Here is a 24,492-nt window from a genome sequence, read left to right as displayed (position 1 = left end):
CATTATTCTGCCACCCACTTCAACAAACAGCATGGGGCAATGGGTCAGCTCACTTCAGCCACTGGTTAACTTCACTGTGAGTGACAGCACATCTGCTTTCAGAGTAATTCCCTTCAGAGCCAGAGACCAAAAATGATTTGAACTTTTAGCCATCTTTTTATACTGGTGAGAAAACAGGTTCTCAAGTACTCACAAAGCCAAAAGGGTGGCATTTAATTCCAGATCTACTGACTTTGCCCTTTCTTTTTCATGTAAAAATGAGTCTTCCATTTCCCTTGTGATGGGCTGTCTTCCCAGTTGCTTGAATTACTCATCTTATCTCTCTCCTCTCAATCACTCAACCCGTTACTTTTGATGCACATCTCTGCTGTTGCCTTCTGTTGTACGCACCACTTTGCCCTATGATGTAAAGGCGTAGGGCGGCTCTTTCTACCTTCGCTCATTCCTGACCAGGGCAATATGTTTGTCCTTTGTTCTTCCCTATAGCTAGAGTGATGGGTTGTGTCCAGATCCCTTCTCTTGTAATATCCTTTTTTTCTAATGTGGTGTGTAATCCGTGATATGCTGTACTTTGCTCTTTCTTTTGGTCGTCCTTGTGATTGAATTCATAGCGAATCTTGATATTCTCTGTTGTAATTAATTCTGTGTCTGTGCTCCCTAGCTCAATGCGAGACTCATGTTTTCATGTGATTAGCACTAGTGTGATTACTGCTCAGGAGAAGGGTCATGGGAGGTCTACCCTTACCTACCTATCTTGCTGTCTACCGGCCCTGGATATTTATGAAGTTTGAAGTCTGTCATGGGATTGAAGCTGCCCTAGTGCGGATGACCTTTGATGGACCACGGGGCGGAGCGGATATCTGGACTTGTCTCGTTGGGTCATCTAGTGTTCTAAAACACTAACGGTGGGCATTAATAGCGCATCCCCTGACTTTGCAGAACATGGTAGCGCCTCTGTGAAGTTGTGCGATTGAGTCTTTGCCTAGCGGGGTTACTGCATCATGAAATGTCGTAATACCACTCCTCTGAATAGGGCATCCATGCCAAATAGTACCAGAAGAAAGCTGGTGCCCTGTATGCTGTTGCCCATTTAATTCTTGAAGTGTGTCAATATTATGATTACCAATTGTTGTAATTTAATTATCGGAATGTTGGTATCACTGCAAGGGCCCAACTCACTCCAAATAAGGCCCAAGTGCTGGACTCCCTAACTTCCCTAACTTCATCAGTGATTGTTGCTGCCCAGGTGGAAGAGGATTGGCTGAAACTCAGCCCTGTCAAGAAAGCAGTGATGTCTATGGTCTAACAGAGATGCTGGACACCGACCCAGTAGCAGGGCAGTCTTGCAGTCCTCAAGCAAGCGTCACTTTCTTTTCTCGTCCATGGCTAGGATCTTCCAGAGTCTCCATGGCTTCAGGGGGTTGTGATTGGTTGACATCTCGCTGAACATTTCTTCTCTGTGCCCGATGTTAGAAAGTGAATCTGTTAAAAGTAGCTACTGTATCTTACACTTATGGGCCCAGATGTTTGACTTCAATTAAGCCATCTGAATCTACAGTTGACGATAGTTGTGTATTATTTATCTCAATGGCAAGTGAGCCTTAACAAGAACTATCGTTTGAGTTTGGGGAAGGTCCAGTGATTGGTGAGTGTGAGAAGACACATTCTCACCCAATTTTCTTATCATGCTGCTTACAGAAAAGAAACCACGTTACTGATATCTGGTATAAATGTAGAATCTATACAAAGAAAATAAACATGTACAAATTCAAATTGTTATTGATTGTAAAATATATATTTAAGCAGTTTAAAATCAGTCACTTTCAAAGTTGGCGTTAGACACCATGTTTAGAAACATGCAGAAAAAAACTTTCTTTCTTGCACTCAATTTCAGCTTTTAAATAAAGATACGACCATAAATGTTTTTAGACAAGTGATACTATATTTTTAAGAAACAATGTTTAGAGGAAAAAGCTGAAATGTAGTTCCTCCTTTTGTTGTTTAAGCAACAAATTGTATTTTGATCACTGACTTGCCTTTCACAATGTCGTCTGCCAGCAGGCATTTTGACATGTAACTTGACTGTACGTATTACAGTAGAGTAGTCATGTCACTTTCTTAAAGCAGATGAGTAGTTATTTCACAAGACTGTAATAAGTAAATAAGAAATGACTTTACAAGTGTCCATATCCTATATGAATAATAATAAATGTGCATCTGAATAGGAACCAACTTATTTTGGCAATACTGTGAAAAAGAAGCAATGCTGGTAACTTGGGATGACGAAAAGTGATGAGTCCAAGTGACAACCATAATTATGAGCATTGGAGATAGAAAGAACATGAATGTTTTTGCAGAAATCTTGATTGTGAAATGAAGACTGGTGATTATCTTCCGTCTTTCTGCTTTGTTAGATTCAGGTGGCAACAAGTCGCCCAGAGGCGATGGCCTTACTGTGAGTTAAGTTGAGTGTATGGCCTGAGGACCCCCTGGCCCGGCAGGCCAGGAGGCAAGATGGCACCAGAAGATGAGTGTCACTGGTATCTGACGAGGGGAGCACAGAGAGATGCTCTGCGGGATGTTGGTGCCAGGATCTAGAAAGCACAACTTGAGCTGGTGGGTGACCAGTGGTGGCTTCACACATCCCACTTTAAGATGGGCAGAGAAAGTCAAGCACGGAATGGCCTCGTGAGCGGATCCGGCTTCTATGCACTCTGTAGAGCACAGGCCGGTGAGGTGTAGGGACCATGCTGCAGCATGGGATGGGGCAACAGGACACTGACACTAGTTGTAGGAGTGCCTCCCGTCCCTACTACGGGAAGGCTGGCGGTCACGTGGGACACTTGGAGCTGTTTGGGAACACTCGAGGCGTGGGCTCAGCGGGGTCCCACCCTGTGGTGCATATACTGCGGGGAGTGTCATCACACATTCAGGACAGTGGCACCTACACTCCCATATCTGGTTCTGGCACTATGGAGTTGACCTGGCCGTTGCAGCCGGAATGACTTGTAGTGGCATAGGTGATACTTTAAGTAATTTAAATACACTTAAATAAGTGATGCCCAGCACCCAGTGCTCCTTGGAGGCACACCACTCAGTGCAGCAGAGGTAAAACACACAGTGCTTCCCAGAGGTACCTAATGCAGACTTTATCGGAGGCGCAGAGCTTAGTGCTGTCTGAGGTGCATCACCAGTTGCACATCACGACGAGCTTTGCAGGAGCACATTATCCAGAACGTCTGGATGCACAGCACCTTGGGCCCCTGGGTCACAAAATTCAGGGTTCACATGTTATGTTATGTTATGTTAGTTTTGTCTTATATAGCACACGGCTACTCGGCAAGAGTGTCCCGGCACTTTTATTGACATCCTGAGAAGACACACAACACAAAGATAAAGAAAACGAAGTCAGCAGAATAGAAGAAGGAATCTAAAGGGCAAAAAGCCAGGTTTTAAGGCCCTTCCTGAAGGCCAGCAAGTTCGAGGTACTGCGCAATGCCAGAGGCAGAGTGTTCCAAAGCTGTGGAGCCCACAACCTAAAAGAACGGCCTCCGATGCGGGCCTTCTTCACACGAGGGACCGTGGCCAGGAACATCGATTCTGATCTCAGAGATTGTGCCGGCCGGTAAAAGGCAAGCCTCCTCTGAAGATATTTAGCCCCCGAGGCGTAAAGAGCCTTGTGTGCCAGAGTCAGGGCCATTAAAACTATCCGCTTCCGGATAGGAAGCCAATGGAGAAACTGCAAAAGGCCGGAGACTCTGGCTCGCCTGTGAAGGCCGAAAATGGCTCGCGCGGCCGTGTTCTGGACCACCTGCATCCGTTGAAAGAGATACTCCGGCAGGCCAAGGTATAGGACGTTGGAGTAGTCCAATCTTGAGCCAATTAAGGCCTGTACCGTAGTCCTCCTATGATCCTCAGATAGCAGAGGAAGAAACTTCCGAAGCATCCTGAGGAGGCCAAAACATGTCCTTGTGCTGTTTGCATTGATGCCTATATGTTTGATGATGTCTGTTGGGATGTGTGACAGAGAGTGTACGGGTTTGACTGTATGTGTCTCTGGGTCGTTTTCCTCGGTGTTCAAGCAGTGCACAAAACCCAATCCTATTGGCTTTGCCAACCATTGATTTTAAAGTGTCTACAAGTTCTTGGTCCATTATATCCCCGACAGCTGCAACGTTCCATTGTGGATAACCCATTGACCTTCACAGCCAAGAGAACAGATGGGACATGCACTCACTGCTGCTTCTGCGGGCTTCATGTATAACCTTTGACCTTCACAATGGTGATGATGTCAACGTTTCAGACTCTTCCTGTGGTGACCAAAGAGAGGAAAGGTTGTCTAGTTCAGGGAAAGATTCACAAGCCCCTAGCGCCGCTGGTGCGCTACGTTGCGTGACGCACCGGCGGCGCAACCTGCTGTGTGATATTTACAAAAAACACAGTTGATGGGACAGAATGCAGAACAATGTCTTACATTCACCCCAGTACAAAGATCTGGGCCTAAATTCATCGTTTTTTTGCACTCCACACCACCCTAGGTCAGACAATGGCTATATGCAAATCAGCCTTGACCCTGTGCCTCATGGGAACAGTCCAGCCTGAACTACCAAGCCATGTCTTTCCTAGACCGGAATCAAGCATCCAAGGACCGGTTTCTGGCTATCAGCCTTCTTCAGCCTGGATAGCTTGACTCCAGTGATGTGGAGAGCCTTGGACTCACGTCTGAGCATACCCAGCCCACTCGGGGTGAAAATTGCAAAAAACACAGTTCATGGACAGAATGCAGAACAATGTCTTACATTCACCCCAGTACAAAGATCTGGGCCTAAATCCATCGTTTTTTTGCACTCCACACCACCCTAGGTCAGACAATGGAAATATGCAAATCAGCCTTGACCCTGTGCCTCATGGGAACAGTCCAGCCCGAACTACCAAGCCATGTCTTTCCTAGACCGGAATCAAGCATCCAAGGACAGGTTTCTGGCTATCAGCCTTCTTCAGCCTGGATAGCTTGACTCCAGTGATGTGGAGAGCCTGGGACTCACGTCTGAGCATACCCAGCCCACTCGGGGTGAAAATTGCAAAAAACACAGTTGATGGACAGAATGCATGTTGGAAGGCGGTGACCCCAGGGGTCAAGAGGACTCTCCTAACCACCCGGAACCTCCTCTCCCACAATTACTGCCGAGTCTTATCGAGGGGGAGTCCCCACCGGGGAGGACTGATCGTACACACTGTCGACACACCACACTTACGAACGGACACCACACCATGAATCTTTACCAAGTATGAACTTTATCAAGATAAAAGTAGGGAGCAATACACAGCGATCGAGGGATCGCGAAAGTCTCGTAACAAGGGAACGAGGAAGCGGGACAGTCTTAGAGGGCCAGCTGGCACACCACGTACCCTGCGCACAGTTCTCAATCCTCAAACTGGGGGGTACGGGGGCTGGCGATGGGACTTGCTGTCCTACTCACTTCTAGTTCAGATGGTCGTGAGGGTAGCGTTGATGGTCCAGCTGGACCAGAGAGTTCTTCAAGCCGCGACGAAGGTCAGTAGGGCTTAGTCAGGAGTACTTCGTCGTACTCGTAGTCAGGTGGAGCCGCGACAGCGTCCGCAGGGCTCGGGATGGTAGCAAGTGTCTCTCGTGCTCGAGAGTGGGCCGCAACGAGGTCAGCAGGGCTCCGATGGTTCAGGTCTTACTCTTCGAGAGGGAGCCGCGACAGCGTCAGCAGGGCTCCGATGGTTCGGGTCTTACTCTTCGAGAGGGAGCCGCGACAGCGTCAGCAGGGCTCCAACGGTTCAGTTCCGTAGATTCGAGGATGAGCCGCGACGACATCAGCAGGGCTTGGTGGGTCAGAGTCTGTTCTCCTCAAGGTCAGCCGCGATCAGATCAGCAGGGCTTTCTTGTCCAAGATACAACTGCCGACTAGATGGAAGGCAGGCTGTCTTATAGTCCAGGAGTTCTTTGATGTCCGGACCCTCAGAGGCAGGAGGCCGGAGGTCCGAGGGCCAGGCGCCTGATTGTCTGGCGGCTGTGTCTTTGATGCTTTAGGACCATGCGTCCAGGGAATCCCAGACGCCCATCGAGGCCTGGAGCCAGTTCACTAGGAAGCCAAAAGTTGCGATCAAAACTAGCCCCCAGGGATGGTTCGGAGGTGTGAGGACATCCAGCTCCTCTGCAGGGGGCCGGAGGTGTGATGGAAGCCTTGGTTTCGGGTACTTGGTGAGTTGTTCACCCCCCTGGGTGAGTCGGGCGCGCCCGCCTAGCTGTAGCCGGGAGCGGCCAGGGGCTGCCGAAAGGGAAGAAGGTGGCCGGCTGGCCGGGGTGGCCCAACATGGAGTTAGCTGGTCACGTGCAGGGTTGCAGGCAAGTGGTCTGGAGGTCGTTTCAGGACCGATGTAGGAGTCTCATGGATAGTTCTGGGTGGACGGAAATTAGTTCTGTCCGTCGTTCGTGGTTATGGGGGGTCAGCGAGGGCCACGCCACGAGGCCGGGTCCAACAATGCAGAACAATGTCTTACATTCACCCCAGTACAAAGATCTGGGCCTAAATCCATCATTTTTTTGCACTCCACACCCACCTAGGTCAGACAATGGCAAAATGCAAATTAGCCTTGACCCTGTGCCTCATGGGAACAGTCCAGCCCGAACTACCAAGCCATGTCTTTCCTAGACCGGAATCAAGCATCCAAGGGCCGGTTTCTGGCTATCAGCCTTCTTCAGCTTGGATAGCTTGACTCCAGTGATGTCGAGAGCCTTGGACTCACGTCTGAGCATACCCAGCCCACTCGGGGTGAAAATTGCAAAATACACAGTTGATGGACAGAATGAAGAACAATGTCTTACATTCACCCTAGTACAAAGATCTGGGCCTAAATCCATCGTTTTTTTGCACTCCACACCACCCTAGGTCAGACAATGGCTATATGCAAATCAGCCTTGACCCTGTGCCTCATGGGAACAGTCCAGCCCGAACTACCAAGCCATGTCTTTCCTAGACCGGAATCAAGCATCCAAGGACCGGTTTCTGGCTATCAGCCTTCTTCAGCCTGGATAGCTTGACTCCAGTGATGTGGAGAGCCTGGTACTCGCGTCTGAGCATACCCAGCCCACTCGGGGTGAAAATTGCAAAAAACACAGTTGATGGGCAGAATGCAGAACAATGTCTTACATTCACCCCAGTACAAAGATCTGGGCCTAAATCCATCGTTTTTTTGCACTCCACACCACCCTAGGTCAGACAATGGTGATATTTACAAGCACACGTAAAGCCATACTGCCTGGGTTTACCTGTGCTTGTAAATATCGACCCTTTTCACTCAACACTTTGCATGTTAGGGGCGTGACATGGGTGTTTCTGTGGGTGTTCCCACACAACACCCATGTCCACCCATGTCCACTGATGCATTTCCAGATATATGAGCAATCGTTAATCTGGAAAATCATCAGAATGCTATGCCACAGTAGGGGAAATGTTTTAATTTCTCCTTGTTTTTTGAATGCGTGCTGCATATTGCAGCACACACTGGAAAAGGAAGTCACCTCAATTGATTGTTTTTGTGCAGGGAGGTGACCCTTCCGGCACAAAATCAATCTCTCCACGACGCAGGCATCCTTGCATCATGGTGCAAGGGGGCCTGAGCCGACGCATGGCTGCAGTTTGTGCGCCAGCGCAGGTGGAAGCACAGAGATGCGACATATTGTTGTAAACATGTTGCATCCCTGTCCTTCGAAACTAACGCAGTGCAGCAAAATGACATGAGGCACCGCACTGCGTTAGTTTCTTTTAAATCTGCCCCTGAGTATGTTTCCAAGTCAGCTTGAGGAGTTTTTTTCATCATTGATAAGTAGGGTGTCCTCCTGGAAAAAATGGCAGAGGAAGAGGCACTACGGCCAGAGCTGCCGACTTTAGACTTGAGGAACCAGGTTCGAGTCCTCTCAACATCCTGTGATTCTAGGCACATCGCTTAATCTCCCCGGGCCTCAAAAAATGAACGCGACCCCGTGTATCGTGACTGGTGCTTATGTAAAGCGCCCCAATACTCTCGAGTCAAGCTCGCGTTGTATAAAAAGAAATGGCAGATGGAATGACGGTCTCGGGCACAAATATGCAGAGAGCGTGTATCTTCCTTTGTAATCACTTAACAAAACTAATAGATTAAACAAATGCAGAGACTTCCTAATGGTCTGAAACTATCCACCTGTAGTGTGAACATGACATTCAACTCGTTCTATCTTAAAGTTCTCCTCGGCTCCGCGATTTTGCTAAGTACAATCTTTCGTTCTTGCTTCTCATCCCAGCGTTCATGGTTCTCGAAAGTCGGCTTCCTTAGAACGAGTTGCGTTTATCAGAAATGTACCTGGGAGGAGTGGGAGTGCCTCGAAACCATTCACACAGGTTTCTAACTATAGCTCGCAATATGTCTGGTCACATTCCTTCAGCTGAAGCCAAAGGCGGAGACTGCAGCTGCGCCCCTGGTGCGGGAAACGCGCTTTGCATGCCATAATAACAGGTTATTACTTATTGTTCATGTAAGTACTGTAGCTCGTGCTCAGTAGTGATATCTCGTGTCTGTTTCAGGCCGTGCCTCAACGAATCTTCACACGTGACCCGGGTTAGAAGGAATGACTCACGCTTTTGTCCCCCCAGGCTCCTTGCCGGAGGGGCCCACAAGGTCATTATAAAGGCAAACAGCATACATCGAAACCAGTGCCCTGCTAATAAACTCCTTTTTTAAAGTGTCAATGCATTTATTGAAATATCAAAAAAGAAATACAGCCAGAAAGAAAATAATGCAATCGAGTGAAAGGAAACCCTACCTGGGGAAAGGATGTGGCGTAACAACCAGATCTGCCGACTTTGGAACTGGGGGACCGGGATCCAGTCTCGGCATCGGCCCAAAATCCTGTGATTCTTGGCAAATCACTTCATCTTCCCGTGTGTCCCTGAGGCATGTAAGTGGTGCTCATGTTCAAGCGCGCCAATGTATTCGGGTCGAGTTCGTTCTATACAACAAGCATTGGAAATGCAATAGGTCTCGCATTAGGAAAGTTTGAGCTATTGGTATTGTAAATGACACTTTTTTTTATTTATGTGTTGGTTTTGAAAGTATCAAAATTAATAGCTTTGTCAGTTACAATGTCAATACTTTTAACTTTTGCAAATGTGACACCTATAGCATTTGTAATGCAATATGTGTTGTATTTACGTGACTTAGATGTATTTATATTACAAATAACAATGGCTTTTAATTTTGTAAATAATTATTACTTAAATAAAAGTTATTGTAATTTATAATGGCAATAGCTTAAACGTTTGTAAATAACTTTTGTGAAGATTATGTTCAGTGTATTTTATTGTGACGACAATCCAAGAACATTGCATTTGCACCTACACAGACAGAGCCACACACATGTAGATGTGGTGGTGGTGGATGTGGTGGTGGATGTGGTGGTGATGGTGGTGGATGTGGGGGTGATGGTGGTGGGTGTGGTGGTTGCGGGTGTGGTGAATGCGGTGTTGGTGGATGCGGTGGTGGATGAGGTGGTGGATGAGGTGGTGGATGTGGTGGTGGATGTGGTGGTGGATGTGGTGGTGGATGTGGTGGTGGTGGATGCCGTGGTGGATGCAGTGGTGGATGCGGTGGTGGTGGAAGTGGTGGTGGATGCGGTGGATGTGGTGGTGGTGGTGGATGTGGTGGTGGATGCGGTGGTGGATGAGGTGGTGGATGAGGTGGTGGATGAAGTGGTGGATGAGGTGGTGGATGTGGTGGTGGATGTGGTGGTGGATGTGGTGGTGGATGTGGTGGTGGTGGATGCAGTGGTGGATGTGGTGGTGGTGGATGTGGTGGTGGATGTGGTGGTGGTGGTGGATGCGGTGGATGTGGTGGTGGTGGTGGATGTGGTGGTGGATGCGGTGGTGAAGTGGTGGTGGATGTGGTGGTGGATGTGGCGGTGGATGTGATGGTGGATGTGATGGTGGATGTGATGGTGGATGTGGTGGTGTCATGGAACCACCCCACCACCCCCCTCCCCAGTGCCTGCGCGTGCAGCTTGTAGTAATAAATGAAGTGAGATGCAATTTACGTGACGGATAAAGTGAACAGCCCTCCGTCATTAACGTCCGTTTGAAGCCTTGAATATAGTACAGTAAAATTTAAGTAGCTTATCACGAAATACAGATAAGCAACTTAACTTCTTGTGTTATCGCGCACGTTAATGCGCCGCAGTCAGGAGCGGCAGCTGTGTATTGAAAATTTCAGAGCGGGAAACAATTAGCAGTTTAAACAATGCAAGGTTGGCATTGGAGTGGAATCTTTCAGAGGGGATTAGGCGGCAGATAGGGCCCGCTCCGTGGTTTCTTTAAACAAACCCTACTAGAAGTAATGTCATTAGGGGAGCGGCGGGGGCGCTCTCAAGAGACAGACCCCGACCGCTAGAACAGCGATGCCTTGCTAAGCAAGCTGAGCCCGGGATTAAGCAATATTGCCCAAAAAGGAGTTTGCGTTATTAAACAAAAGGATTTTCTCATCCACGACATTACGGGGCAGTAAAAGCAACACTTACGGCGGGTAAGATCAGAAAAAAATTTCTCAGGGGCGATTTTCAGGGCAAACTCCATGATAGACGAGAAGAGGAAAGCAGAGACATGAAATTATTGAAGAAACACTTCTCTTTGTTGAAGCATTCATTGTCCCACCAGCCAAAGAAACAGAATGGGTGGTAAGAATTGCACATCTCTCCTTGCCAGCATTCCACCACAGGGCCAGCCAGTCGTCAAATTCCTTTAAAAACAAGTAACGCTCTAATCTGCGACTTACTTTAAAAAGTAAACGCTCTGGGGGTCCAAACCTGAGCGGCAAGGTTGTGCTGGGAGAGAGAGAGTGGGGAGGAGGAGGGGGGAGGAGAGTAGGAGGAGGAGGGGGGAGGAGAGTAGGGGAGGCACGGCCTAGCGGCCGTGCAACCAAGAAGAGCTCGGGCGGAGCTGGTGGAGGCTGTGAGAGAGAGTGGGGAGGAGAGTAGGAGGAGGAGGGGGAGGAGAGTAGGAGGAGGAGGGGGGCCAAAAGAGACAAGACGGAGGGAAGGCAGAGAAGGGGAGGGGGGACGAGAAATGCGACACGGCGGGCAGGGGAGGGGGCGGAGAGGGTGTCAAAGCAGCAGGGGCCTGGAGTGCGGCTGAGGGAAGTGATGAAATGCGACACGGCAGGCAGGGGAGGGGGCGGAGCGGGGGTGTGGGAGGAGTGCGCCGAAAATACATGCAAGGCAGGCGGCTGGGGGCATGTGCACGCGCTTTCAAGCTCAATGCGCATGCGCATTGAGCTTGAATTTCACGGGCACTGCAAGGAATCGCCACGATTCCTTGCAAGTTAGTTAAAGACTGTTTAAGTCCCAATAGTCTCGCAAGCTCGATGCGCATGCGCATCGACAGGCGAGACCTAAAAACTACAACAGAAGAAAAAAATCTGGGTACTATGCGATCAAATATGAACCACATGTAATCATATATTATAAAAGTCAATAAAGGTTGGTCCTTAAGAGAGTCGTGAACATTTATCACAGTATAGACGAAGCGAACCTTGAGACTTATGGTTGATACCTGTTACACTAGTTGAACAAGCATTTACAATGCAATGGTTTTGCCTTTGTTAAAGTTAGAGCTATTGGCATTGCTCTTGACATTATTTTTATTTATGTTTTTTTTGTAACATAAATAAATGGCATTGTCATTTACAATAGCAGGGCAGGGCACAGGGAAGGGGGGCGAGGAGAGACGAAGGAGAGCTGTGGGCTCAGGGAAGGGGGGGCGAGAAGAGACGGAGAGCTGCGGGCTCTTGTTGTAATGCTTGCATGGATGAGTTGGTGGATGCATGGATGGGTGCATGCATGGATGGGTGTATGGATGGGTGTATGGATAGATGCCTGGATGGGTGGATGGATAGATGCATATATACAGCCAATCCCTCAACAATGTATGCAATCCACCAACCCATCCAACCAACAACCCATCCATGCATCCACCCATACATCATGCATACATCCATCCATCATGCATCTATCCACCCACTGTGTCCCACTCCGACCCCTCTAAATATAACTCATTTTTTCTGTATATAGAGAGGACTGTATTCACTAGTATATGCAGTAGACCTTTCTATTCTAACATTCCTATGTGACTCTTGCAGTACATCTATTGATATCCCTTCCATATGTATATAGAAATATAACGAGAATCAACAGTCTCTTCTTTGTGTGACTACATCTAGTACATTTCAATTGTTTTCCTGTTTGTATCTTTTACTTAACGCATGTAAATCAAAGTCCTTAGGTTTGGCAACTGGTTCTTATGTAAAGCGCTCTGACATCTTCGGGTAAAGTTTGCGCTACATAAAATCACATTAAATAAAACTTTACCCCAGAAATCCAACCATCCATTTGTGCCTAGGCTTACATTTTACCGCCTCGAAGCACACAGAGAAGGGACAGTTTACTAAGTCGAGGCTTTGTAGGGTGCATGGCAGGGGACAGTTTTAGGCGCCAAGGGAGGGTAGGGAGCAGAGTCAGAGTACTTCACAGAGGTAGGGGGCAGTTTTTTCTGACATAAAAATGTCCAACTTGCTGCCTCGATTATATAAGCTGCTTTTAACCTCTGACCTTCAAAACAATTCATGTCCTACATTTCTGATCAAAACACATAGCCAGTGGTGACGCTGTGATCAATTCACAACTTTATGTCAGTCTTCAAGAAAGTTTCATATAATACCAGTCTGGAATGTCAAACAACATCATTCTGATTGCAGGCTAGTCTTCAACACCTGGCTTGCCCTTGGCGGGCATAAGCCCACGATACCGGACAGAAAAAACTCAACCATCAAACCCTTGGATCTTAAAAATACCTCTGTTTCACCTCCACCTCAGGCGAGTAAAGGGGGTATTCTGTGAAGTCCAGGACCCCTAGAATACTTCTAATGGACCATAGGAAAGAAGGCAGTATTCTCCCTTCTCTGAAAGGGATTTTTTGAACTGACCATCCAGATTCATAAGTACTGTGCCCGAAAACCTAGGTGGCGGCTGATGGAGTAAAAACACAGTCCATCCTTTATATAACACCACAGGCACACTCGTCTGATAGTGGTGCTCAACCAAAGCGTGGCATTCTCCTGAACTTCCAGTACTGGTACTCTGCCCGCGTACCCACTTCATACATACAGCACTTTGCGGAGTTCTTTGTGCTGGAAACAGCTCTCTGCTGGCGCACCACCATACCAAACCACAGAGCAGTTGTGCACTCTGTTGGGAAACAAGAACATCAATCTTGACCGGCACAACAACCTGCTTCTGCGGTAGTTAGACAGGCAATCCCAAGGTGTATAATCTTAGCCAGCAATGAATGCTTCAAGCTGCGCAAATCCCATTTCCAACATAGAGCATTACCCTTCAACTTTCCATGTCATTCCAGTACTTACATCCACACAGCACCATACATACATCTTAAAACTACACAATCCGTTGTGTGTCGGGGTCGGATGCCCCGCACACAGCCCTACTTTACACACACTAACATGAGCTGCATCAATACCCACAGAAGATTGCCACAGCCCAGCCACCGCCCTGCATCTCTGGCGCTGCACAGATAAACAACTGTCGATATATGTGATACCAGTGCAGCAATCCCGGCTGCCGTATCATTAAAGACAGGCATGCATCATTTTATCATCTTCCTGCTACTATATTGCTTCCTATAATTGACAGATGTACCATTGCCGTTGCCACGTTTCACGTCTCTACCAGGACTGGTCCCACCAACAGGGTTTGGACCCCAAAAGCTTTACTGTCATCTTTCTGTCCACGAAATGGGTACCAAAGAGAAGGTGGGTGGTATTAATCTATGTAAGCATTTGGAGACAACTCAGCCTGCACTAGGAGTCATTGTGCGCTCGCAGGTTGCTGCATGCTTAACACCAACACCCAGCACTGCCAGTGCCCTCCCGTGGCTTCGATTATAGCTGAGGGTGAGACAGTTATACAGACTCCGGTTTCACCAGAGGGCCGGCAAATATCTGTAAAGCAGCCCTGGAGAACACAAACATGTGCAGACGCACCCGACGTACCTGCAGCAAGGTGATGCTGAATACATAGCAGCCTGTCCTGCGTTGCGGCCCAGGAGCAAGCCATGGGCTGAGCCCTGCTGAGGGCCGTCCTACGGCTGACTGGCGGGAAGGGGTCCCCTTCGAAGCCACAAGCACCAGCACTTTAACGAGTGGAGTGTAAAAGCAGTGCGGCAGGCCACTCCATCCACCTGAGAGCCGGGCCTCCACTGGAAGCTGGCCTGAGTCGGGGCGAGGCTGCAGACGACGACAGCCGAGCTACGCCAGCCTGCAGCAATGAGGCGTGGGCACGGAGGGCTGCGAGCAGAGCGAGGAATGAGGGAACAGCGTCTGGCAGGCAGGGTGACCGGGGCAATGCTTCTGTGTGTAAAACATGGTATTACCGGCAATGTGGCACAGAAAATGCAAAGCGTTCCGTTATCTTTAAAGGGCAATCGATCCTTTCATTCACAACTATAAGCTTTCTAAGTTAGCCATTGGGTGCGAGTGCCGGCAATGCCGGACCAGATTCGGGGGCGTTCCCGGCTTTTGGCTGACGTAGCGTGACGTCGCCAAAAGCCAAAAATTCTCGGGAACGCCCCCAAATCTGGTCCGGCATTGACGGACAGAGCCCTCTCCCAATGGCTAGCCTCCATTTATGGTGCTAGCCAATGGGAGAGTGGGGACGGACCATGGCCCACAGAGAGAAATAATCACGTTTTTCCTAGCACATGCGCACTTCGTACGCATCGGCTAGGCAAAACCTAAAAATCTTTGGACAAACTACAAGACAGCATAGAACACCCGGAAACATAGAGAACAGGAAGTGCACAAGGAGGCAAGGAAAGGAGAACGATGATGAGAGAAGGGAGGGGGGAAGGATAAGGGAGGACGGGGAGGAGAAAGCAAAAGGAAGCATTTTGGGACATGCTGTAATATCAGCTATGCTAACGTCTTGAGGCATAAGCACTTGTACAAGGAACATGAGCAGGTGGGAAGGCTACTTATCTGTTGTAACTCAATAAATCTATCAAGAGGATGCTTGATCTTACTACATTTCCTGAAGTAAGTTTGTAGAGGGTGATGCGATATATGAATACTCCTGAGGTAGGTAACGCAAGCCCACTATGTGTGGAAAGAAGTAAGGTTGGCAGATTTCCAACAGAGAGGATCTGTTTTACAGCAAACTTAATAGGAGAGCTACAGCCTAAAAGCATATGGTCGAGTTACTCTGGCTCTTCATTACAGTTGCAACATATGGTGAACTCAATAAAGTTGCGTTTAGGTGGGGACCTGTATGCTAAATAAAGTGTTAATAATTTGGATTGGGTGCGGGAAGGTATAGTTTTATGACATAGTGCTGTGGCGGTAATGTTAGCTCAAGTTTTCTCATTTGGAGGTTCTCTATTAATATTTCGAAAAATACTTGTGCCACTTGGCAGGGAGAAGGGGGCAGGATTTGACTATGTGAGATTTTAGGAATTTGAGGATTTTGTAGATTTGTAGGCTTTGGGGGCTAATGCAATGAAAATAGGCCTATTTCTCGATCTCCGAGTGGACCAATAATTTTGTACTTTAATTTCAGGAAAGTGTAGAAATCTAGGGCTCGATTAGGATTGCAGTGAATCCGCATCCTCCGGGCCGGCAGAAGCCACCGCTGGCCCGAAAGGATGCGGATTCACCGCTGAGGTGAATGAAAAGACCCCCCGCCACATTAGGATGGCTGGGGGGGTCATCGGCGGACGGAAAGACCGTCCGCCGCTTTTCCGCCGCGGTCGGCTTCCGACCGTGGCGGAAAAGGTCTAATATGGAGGCGGTGTCTATCAGACACCGCCAGCCATATTAGGATGTGCTTCAGGGTGGCGGTCACATCCTAATTCCACCGGAGGGACCGCCGCTGCTCCTGCGGACGGTCCCTCCACCTCGGGGGTGGCGGACGGACGCAGGTCCGTCTGCCATCCTAATAGGCGCCCTAGATTGGACAAGTTTTGGGAAAGCTGGAGTTTTTCGAATCCCAGGGGTCTGGAGGCACTGTATAGATCTCCTTAACATGTACAAAGTGTGTTGCAGTTCTGCTACAATTCCATAGTGATAGATGGGTGAAATTTGAAATACGTGTCGCCATTTTCTTGTCTAGGAGGAGAACTGCTTCGGTGGTATCCTTAAGGATTTGGTGTAAATGTGAGGGTGTAAAACGAGGCATTGAAAAGATCACCATGAAGTAAAAGGGGTGGCCACTTCTTTTTCTATCCCTTACCAATACGGTTAAGAATTGTATTTACCTATGCTCCCTGCGTGGCAAGAAATGCATTTTTGTAGTGGAACCAATTAGGGAGGTTATATCCCCGGTTTCAATGGTGCATTCATAGTTTTTACTACAGGAGATCCTGGCCCTTTTGTTACTCAATACAAAACAGAAAATTATTTTGTCGACTGAGGAGAAGTGGTCCAACAGGCATGCAGGTAACATACTAGAAATTAAATTAATCAATGGAGTAATCCTATTTTTTATGGATTATATCCTGCTTCACCACAAGATGAGAACAAGATCCTAGTAAGTCTTTAATTTAATTAATTGGCTTTTTTCAAAGGTCTTTGATGTATTCTTATCTTATTGAGTCAGGTAGATAGAAATTAAATTAATCAATGGAGTAATCCTATTTTTTATGGATTATATCCTGCTTCACCACAAGATGAGAAAAAGATTCTAGTAAGTCTTTAATTTAATTAATTTACTTTTTTCAAATGTTTTTGATATATTCTTATCTTATTGAGTCAGGTAGATCATAGGAGATCTACACTCCAATATATTTAATACATTTGGGATGCCAGTGTAGTCCACAGTCACCCAAACATGAGGAGATTCGGTGTACATTTAGCAGAAGGACTTCAGTTTTGTCCCTATGTAGGCTGTAGACTGAGATTGTAGAGAAACATTGCATCTTATCCAAGAGTACAGGGATGACTGACTCTGCATTTTCACTAAACAAACTATATATCGTCAGCATAAGCCACCATTTTGAGATGGAATAAATTGAAGCCAACACCTTTGATGGCTTTGGAACTGTTGATGAATTGCAGTTGCAGATCAATGGCTAGTAGGAATAATAATGGGGAGAGAGGACACCCCCGTCGGGTGCCCTGATGGAGGAGAAGAAATCTGAAAGTTATCCATTGACTCTAACTCTAGCTATTGGTTTTGCATATAAGGCCATAATCGTGTGGCTAAAGTAAGAGCCCAAGGTGTGGTAATGTAGAATCACTTCCAAGTAAAACCCAGTCACCTTGTCAAAGGCCTTTTAGTTTTGCAGGGCGATGGACGCTTTGGGAGAGTTGGAAAGATGGGCTGTTGTAATAATAAGCTTACCTTTCGGAAAACATGATTGTGATTTATGAACCAAATATGGAATAATAGGTTTGAGACATTTAGCTAGAATTTATGCATAGATTTGGGCTTCCATATTTATTAAAGAGATAGGTCTGAAATTGTTTGGGTTCGAGGGGTGTTTGCCTTGTTTAAGACTAGTACAAATGTAGTTTTGGCCCCAGTACCTGAGATCCTCCCAGTATGTGCAAAGTGATTGAGGATGGCTTCAAGAGGTATAAGAATGTTATCTTGCATGGTCTTATTAAAGCTATTCGAGAGCCCACATGGATGAGGAGCCTTCCCATTAAGAATTGATCGGATGGCTTCCATAATTTCCTTTCTAAAGATGGGTTTATTTAGTTTATTTCTATCAGTATTAGAAACAGAATTGGGTTGCAACTTAACCTTGAGATAAAGTAGGCAGGTTTTTTGTCAGTAGGCACTGTTGGCTTGTAAAGTGAAGTGTAAAAGTGTGTAAAGACATTGCCTATTTCTTTAGGTTTAGTTCTGATGGAGCCATCAGATTCCTTAATACTTGTAATCAGCGTAAATGACTTGCCCTCTTTATTGAGGTATTGAAGCTTCCCTGCTTTCTGAGCGTGGATCCAGAGATGTGCCCATTTGCTGATGATTTTGTTACATTCATATTTCAAGCATTTTAGTTTTTCTAGAGCACCTGGATTTTTAGTTTGTCTGTGTTGGATTTCACTTATCTTAATTTTGTCAGTTAAGGCATCTAGTGTGCACTTGGTGTCTTAGTTTCTCATAGACATTTTGCTGATGGCTTGACCTCTTGCATAGCATTCAAGGGTATCCCACAGGATAACTGGAGTAGAGGCCAAGTTTGTGTTCTCTTTAAGGACTAGACCTAATGTTTTGGAGAATGACAGACCCTCTATGACATCATCTAATAATTCGATGTTTAGATGCCAATAGTTGTTTTTACCTGTGCTACTTGTGTTTCAGAGAGTTTAGGTCCCAGTAGAATGGTCAGATATAATTATTGGTTCTATTGTCACATAGCAACTCATTGTAGGAGTATTGTGTCCGTAAATAAATAGTCAATGCAGGAGTAACTTGAGTGTGGTGGACAAAAGAAGGTGAAATCATTTTCAACAGGGTTAGTAGTAGTCTCCATACATCATTGAGTTCATGTCTATCACAGAGATTGTGCATGACTCCATGAGACTTGAGTGGCTTAAATTTAGAGGAAGAGTGTCCATCAAGGATCTGACTCATAGGGAATTTAAAGTCGCCTCCACATATAATGGAAGCAACTGCAGTAGAAGAAATAGTTTAGCATTTAGGGATTCCCAACATTGAGGATTGTCTATGTTAGAAGTATAGATGTTCAGCGTGTATAGCTCACTCTCAACATTCTTTAGTCTTTATAGAAGGCATTGACCCTTGTTATCCTGTTCATTAGATGTAAAAGTTAGACCAGAGTTTTTGGATAGAAGCATAATAACTCCATTTCAACGCACCTGAGTAAGCCACGTCTTCCACCCATTCCGTCCTCTTTGCAAGAGTCTCTCTATAAGTAATTTTAATTTCCTGAAGAAAGACTATACCCCCTTTTGAGCTTTCAGTATCTACATTTCTTTTTTTTTGACCAGATGGTTCAGGCACTTGGTAATGGGGGATACCATCTCAACTGTAGTAATGGGAGTTTATTTAAAAATGAAGATTGCGCTTTGTTTTTTAGCCAAGTCCATAGTTGTTCGTAAAAGTGAGGGCCCATGGCCCGACAACGTTGGGAGAAGGGTGGACGTGGAGGATGGAAAGTAAAGAAAAAGAGGAAGCAGGTAGACAACAAAGGTTAGGTGGAGCAGAACAAGAAGAAAAAGAAACATAACAAAAGAAGTCCAGTTAACCCCCAACCCCTCAAAGGCAGTCTCAAAGTGAAAAAGTATACCTGACAGAGCATTGGAAGGAGTCCCAACAAGGAGAAAGTGACCCCACGTCTTCCAAGGAAATGTAACATTTTGTTGGCAGCCTGAAATAATGGCAGTCAGTAACAGTCTGTACAAACGTAGTGATATAGCTTATAATAGAACAAATGATCGGGTTCCCAACTTTGACAAACAAATGTTGAAAAGAATGGTATGAAAAAATACACATGCTGAGGAGCATCTTGTGTTGACCTTAGTAGCCCTACTTCTGGTAAGTGCCCTTATCTGTGGAAAAAAATACCACGTGGACTACAGTGAGAGAACAAACATTCATATTGGGTGAGTCACCTGACACATAAACATTCACTGATTTGTATACCATAACTGCAAGGTCAAACCCCAGCAATTGACCCAGAGCGTATTTGAAGCAAAAATTACCTTGCAACTTATAATGCAAACTAGAAGTTAAGTACCTTAAGGGATATTGAAACACTACTTCAAGCAGAACGGATGGAGATTACCTCAGTAAAGTTGTTTAATAATTGGGCACAGAAACTTAAGAAACAGGACTGTGAAGTCTCAGATGAGGATAGTCACAAGAGCAAAATGCATGCTACCTATATGGCTGTCGTTAATGAAGGTCGCCCACAAGGGATGTAATGCGCTGTAAGGGGGATAAAATGTATGAAATGTGCGCAACCTAGGGCCTACATTACCTGACTGTAGACAGATGTAAGTAGTTATTAATAAGTGCATAATCTAGATGTGTAGCTAACCTAAATGTGAATTATGTAATAGTAGCAGGAAACTATAGCAAGACCTTCAGGTGACCATCCTGGGTTCAGTATTGTTGTTAGCAAATGAACTCAGGTCAGATGATTCAGTAAACACCAATGTTTGTCCTTTAAATGCAATTCTGAATTTAGATGACTAGCAACAGAGTGTTGAATAGATATGTCAGGTAGATTCTTACGAAGGGCAAGAAAACCTTTCCTTCTAGATACTGTGTCTCTCGCAATGTCCTGTGAAATTGAGGTTTTGGTCCTGTTTCATAGCACAGCTTTATTTTTACTCATGTGAGTGAGAATACGATCATAATGTTGATAGCTGAGGAGCTTAAAGATCATAGGTCTCTAAGAGGTCCAGTTTTTGCTTTGAAGGTTAGATCATAGTTGGCGTGCTTTATCTCAAACTCTCTTGGGAAGGAAATACATAGGGGTTCTGGGATCCATGATTCAATAAACTTGATAGCTGAGTGAGCTGAGCCATCCACCCTCTCAGGGAGACCAATTATGCAGAGAATACTCCTTCTATTACGGTCCTTTAAGTTAGTGATCTCCTATCTGAGGGCCCTGATCAGTTGGCCTAAGCTTTGACGATCACAGTTGTCTTCCAGAGCACTGAGCCTGGTTTTTGCATTGATGAGTATAAGGTTTACATCTTTTAAAACCTTTTTGATTCCAGCCACTTCGACTTTGAGGAGATTTTGTTGGTTTTTGTACTCTGCACAGTAGCATGAACTGCATTGAGTTTCTTTAAAATGTTATCAAGGGTTGTAATAATGTTTGCCTTTGTACTTGATTGGTGAATCAGGATTTGGAGGATTTTATTTTGACCTCTTTAGGCTGGCGTTGGGGTCTTTTCTTTATGCTCTTTCACGTTGCACATCTTGGTGTCGCTTTGTCTTTACCCCATATACTGTCGGAGATGAAGAACTGGTAAATATGCTGAAGGTAGGATTAGCAACCCAACAATTCGAGGAGGGAGGACAAACTGATCGCATATGTGACAAAGTAAGATATGGGATGAATAGCTGCAAGTTAATGACTTATGCCTGTTGCACAGTTCACATCTCGTCACAAGTACAAGGTATAGGAGATGGAACAGGTGATGGCAATCTGCATTGAGCGCTTGTTCAGCCAGTATAGCTGAAATATTGTGAAAAAAGGCGCAATCAGAGCCACTTGCAGCATAAGGCATTAACAAAGCTGTAGGGATGTAGATAAAGTGATGGCAGCACTGCATTGAGCACCATCGAGGGGGGCTGCATGACATTAGTGGTCAAAGTATTAATGCTGAATAGAGAGAGTGGAATGATGGTAAGATATGGAGTCTGGACACATATGTAAAATAAGGTTACATACTTCAGCAGGTGCCACAATTTGAACTCATTGATTGCTCGTGTCACTCTGTTAACTCTGGGTACAATTCACTTTACTAGGACGATCGCGGGTGGCCCACGTAGTTGGAAGTGAGGTTGCAACACCCGCAAGTCCTCAATAGGATAGTTGATCAGGGATAAGAAATGTGCAGATGGAGGATCAGAACACCCAGCTCCCACACACAGCGCTTTGCTCCTCAGCTGTTGAATCCAGAAACATGTATCCCTGGTCATTGCAGACGCTGACCGCCACACCCCAGATCCAGGCAAGTGCAGATCTGGGTCTTTAGATGTGTTACTGTGCCAAAGTTGTCAACTTAGGCAACATGCTGAAAGATGGGGGCCACAGAAGTGCACCACCATTTTCTTACCCCGCTGGGTCCGGACTGCTGCAGGAATCTGAAGCCATCCACCAGCTAACAGTGGCCTTTGGGAAGGTTAATGCTTAGTCCTTCATTTGGACTGCTCCCCAATCTTGAGACGGGCCGCTGAGGGAGAAGACTTAAGGAAGAGAGAAGGGCTCCCAGGAGGTTACATGGAAGTCGCCATCCTGCCAGAGCTCCAAGCCATGCTCCCACCCTTCATCCTCGCTCTTGATGGTGAAATGGTTGATACACCCTAGGCCCTCTGCAAATATCTCAACCCTAAACCAAGCTCTGCAGGGAAGTTCAATACTTCTTTAGTGACGAAATCACACTAAACTACTGCTTTCCCTTCAGGGAGGTCAGGGTCAACTCTTATTATAAGGGTGTCATTGTATGGTGCCCTTTATGTGGCACACGCTAATAGAAGACAGCGCGAAAAATAGGTTTTCAATATTTTACCCTTCCACTAAATATCCTTGCAAAAATAACAATTGATGGACAGAATGCAGAACAATGTCATACATTCACCTCAGTACAGAGATCTGGGCCTAAATCCATCGTTTTTTTGCACTCCACACCACCCCAGTTCAGACATGACCATATGCAAATCAGCCTTGACCCTGTGCCTCATGGGAACAGTCCAGCCCGAACTGCCAAGCCATGTGTTTCCTGGACCGGAATCAAGCATCCTAGGACCGGTTTCTGGCTATCAGCCAGGATAGCTTGACTCCAGTGGTGTGGAGAGCATGGGACTCACGTCTGAGCATACCCATCCCACTCGGGGTGACAAATGCAAAAATAACAATTGATGGACAGAATGCAGAACAATGTCATGCATTCACCCCAGTACAGAGATAAAAATAACAATTGATGGACAGAATGCAGAACAATGTCATACATTCACCCCGGTCCTAGGATGCTTGATTCCGTCCAGGAAAGACATGGCTTGGCAGTTCGGGCTGGACTGTTCCCATGAGGCACAAGGTCAAGTCTGATTTGCATATGGCCATGTCTGAACTGGGGTTGTGTGGAGTGCAAAAAACGATGGATTTAGGCCCAGATCTCTGTACTGGGGTGAATGTATGACATTGTTCTACATTCTGTCCATCAACTGTGGTTTTTGCATTTGTCACCCCAAGTGGGATGGATATGCTCAGACGTGAGTCCCATGCTCTCCACACCACTGGAGTCAAGCTATCCTGGCTGAAGACGACTGATAGCCAGAAACCAGTCCTAGGATGCTTGATTCCCATCCAGGAAAGACATGGCTTGGCAGTCCGGGCTGTACTGTTCCCATGAGGCACAGGGTCAATGCTGATTTGCAAATGACCATGTCTGAACTGGGGTGGTGTGGAGTGCAAAAAAATGATGGGTTTAGGCCCAGATCTCTGGACTGGGGTAAATGTATGACATTGTTCTACATTCTATCCATCAACTGTGGTTTTTGCATTTGTCACCCCAAGTGGGATGGGTATGCTCAGACGTGAGTCCCATGCTCTCCACACCACAAGAGTCAAGCTATCCTGGCTGAAGACGGCTGAAAGCCAGAAACCGGTCCTAGGATGCTTGATTCCGGTCCAGGGAAGACATGGCTTGGCAGTTCGGGCTGGACTGTTCCCATGAGGCACAGGGTGAAGGCTGATTTGCATATGCTTGATTCCGGTCCAGGAAAGTCATGGCTTGGCAGTTCGGGCTGGACTGTTCCCATGAGGCACAGGGTCAAGGCTGATTTGCATATGGTCATGTCTGAACTGGGGTGGTGTGGAGTGCAAAAAAACGATGGATTTAGGCCCAGATCTCTGTACTGAGGTGAATGTATGACATTGTTCTGCATTCTGTCCATCAATTGTTATTTTTGCAAGGATATTTAGTGGAAGGGTAAAATATTGAAAACCTATTTTTCCGGTCCTGGGATGCTTGATTCCGGTCCAGGAAAGTCATGGCTTGGCATTTCGGGCTGGACTGTTCCCTCGAGGCACAGGGTCAAGGCTGATTTGCATATGGCCATGTCTGAACTGGGGTGGTGTGGAGTGCAAAAAAACAATGGATTTAGGCCCAGATCTCTGTACTGGGGTGAATGTATGAAATTGTTCTACATTCTGTCCATCAACTGTGGTTTTTGCACTAAATATCCTTGCATCACTTAGGACGAGGTGAACTTATCTGTATATTTTAATCTGGCTCAGATAGTTGTGGTAATGTTAATGATCATTGGAAACAGATGTTTATATTCTTAAAGAAAGTAGGTGGCCGGCCAGGTCGTGACTAATGGTACTTGTCATTTTATTGAAAGCTTCTATTTCCTTTTGTACCATTAGAGACTCAGAACATGTGTCTCTCAATTTGTCATATAAGGTCTTCAGATTACACTTCCATATTGAAGGTTTTTGGACATTGACAGATGGGCAAAGTTGTTGCAGAGGCTTCACAGTCTACAGTTGTTTTGAATCTACAATGGGGATGGTAGATACATGTCGCTGCTTTCATTCTTTTATGTTTAGGATACACTTTTAATGTATGTTTTCCCGTTTATTATAGAAAGCTATTTGGTGTTTTAGTTGCCCATGTATATTCATCAAAGGGCAGAACTGGAAAGAAGCTGCCAAAACTGAGGGG

The 24,492-nt window shown here is 46.2% G+C and overlaps 1 protein-coding gene across 1 annotated transcript in view; it reads left to right on the top strand.

Annotated features, from left to right (window-relative positions):
* The window catches only part of CWH43 (cell wall biogenesis 43 C-terminal homolog), a 433,217-nt gene that overhangs the window by 312,056 nt on the left and 96,669 nt on the right, over positions 1–24,492 (top strand). The window lies entirely within an intron of this gene.

The sequence above is a fragment of the Lissotriton vulgaris genome, chromosome 3_1, assembly GCF_964263255.1.
Source record: "Lissotriton vulgaris chromosome 3_1, aLisVul1.2, whole genome shotgun sequence".
NCBI lineage: Eukaryota > Metazoa > Chordata > Amphibia > Caudata > Salamandridae > Lissotriton > Lissotriton vulgaris.
Note: the sequence above shows the minus strand (reverse complement) of the source record. Positions and strands in the feature narration are given on the sequence as shown.